Here is a 572-nt window from a genome sequence, read left to right as displayed (position 1 = left end):
TTCCTGGACCGGAGTCTTAGACTAAACATTGCATGATTCCTGGAATTCTCATCAAGAATTTTGATACCTTTATTTTCTTTTTCCACTTAATTTTCGAAAAAAAAAAAGCACAAAAAAAATTTAGAAAAGCATAAAATCCAAAAATATTTCTTGTTTGAGTCTAGTGTTTCATTTTAAGTTTGGTGTCAATTGCATGTTTCTGTTCTTCTTGCATTCATGCATGTGTCTTCATTAATCTTCAAGTTGTTCTTGATGATTTCTTACTCTGATCTTTGAATTCTCTTGACTCGAGTGTTTATGTGTCTCATATGCATTCTCATTAGTGTCAGTAGTATACAAACTGTTAAGTTTGGTGTCTTGCATGCATTATTATTTGATTTTAGTTGCATTTTGATTATTCCTCACTATTAAAAATCCAAAAATATTTTTTATTTGTGTCTTTTCAAGTCAATAATACAGAGAATTGAAGATTCAGAACATTCAGCAGAGGAATTATACAGAAAAAGCTGGGCGTTCAAAACGCCCAATGAAGAAGGACAGACTGGTGTTTAAACGCCAGCCAGGGTACCTGG

The sequence above is a fragment of the Arachis duranensis genome, chromosome 7 (genome assembly GCF_000817695.3).
Source record: "Arachis duranensis cultivar V14167 chromosome 7, aradu.V14167.gnm2.J7QH, whole genome shotgun sequence".
NCBI classification, from domain to species: domain Eukaryota; kingdom Viridiplantae; phylum Streptophyta; class Magnoliopsida; order Fabales; family Fabaceae; genus Arachis; species Arachis duranensis.
Note: the sequence above shows the minus strand (reverse complement) of the source record.